A 1,177-nucleotide genomic window follows, 5' to 3' on the forward strand; every position below is an offset into this window, starting at 1 on the left:
ATGGCCACAGCTAAGGAACTCCAAGGATTGCTTCTGGCACCACAAGTCAGGAGACAGGCGTGGGACGGATACCCCTTCAGGTCCGCATGGGGATAAGGACCAACCTGGTGGACACCTAGATTTTGGACTCTGGCCTCCAATACTGTGGGAGAACACATTTCTGGTTTTTTTATTGCCACCCAGTTTGTGGTCATTTGTTACAGTAGACACGGTTCCTCATCCGATGCCCAAGAATAGGACGACAGGGCCCCAGAGTGGGTGGATACCTCCCTACAAGGGTGACTTTGGGGACTGGCCCAGGAGCCCCCTGGGGATACTCAGGTCCCCTCTGTAAAATGGCCGGGTAGTTGCATGTGACCTACCAGGGCACGCTCTTCCCTGGAGCTATTTCATTTCTATCTGTTGAGGTGCGGGTGGGGGAGCCAGGCCTGGTGCCTGCTTGGCAAGTGCTCTCTCGCTGAGCTCCTCCCCCAGTCCTCTCCCGAGACTTTAAATCATCTCTAAATGACTTATGATACCTAACACAATGTCAGTGCTGTGTAAATAGCTGTTATACTCTATTGTTTAGGGAGTAATGACAAGACTAAACGTCTGTACATGTTGGGTGCAGACGCGACTTCTTTTTTGAATATTTTCCATCTGCACTTGTTGGAATCCATGGCTGCGGAACCCTTGGAGGCAGAGGACTGGCGGTGTTGCCAAACACCAAATGGCATTCCCCCGAGTGGTGGCACCAATGGACACTCCCATTGGCTGAGTGTGAGGCCGGCCTTGGAGTCAGGACCAGTTCCTCTGTAAAACAGAGAAAGAAGGGGCTGGGACTGTCACTAGGTGGTAGAGTGAAGTTACCACGCATGAGGGCCTGGGTTCCATCCCCAGCACCCCTAAAACGTGGGGACAGTAAGAACTCCCCCCCCCACTCCCGGGTGTGGTTGAGAATACACCAGATGCACGATTCTGGGCATTGAAAACACTCCCTGTATTAGACCATTTTGTGTTCTTAAAATGACATGCCTGAGAGGGGTTGGCTTTATAAAGAAAAGAAGTTTGTTTTATTATTTATTTATTTTTTTTAATATTTATTTTTTAGTTATAGGTGGACACAATGTCTTTATTTTATATTTATGTGGTACTGAGGATCGAACCCAGTGCCTCACGCATGCTAGGTGAGCGCTCT

The sequence above is a fragment of the Marmota marmota genome, unplaced genomic scaffold, assembly GCF_001458135.2.
Source record: "Marmota marmota marmota unplaced genomic scaffold, marMar, whole genome shotgun sequence".
NCBI classification, from domain to species: domain Eukaryota; kingdom Metazoa; phylum Chordata; class Mammalia; order Rodentia; family Sciuridae; genus Marmota; species Marmota marmota.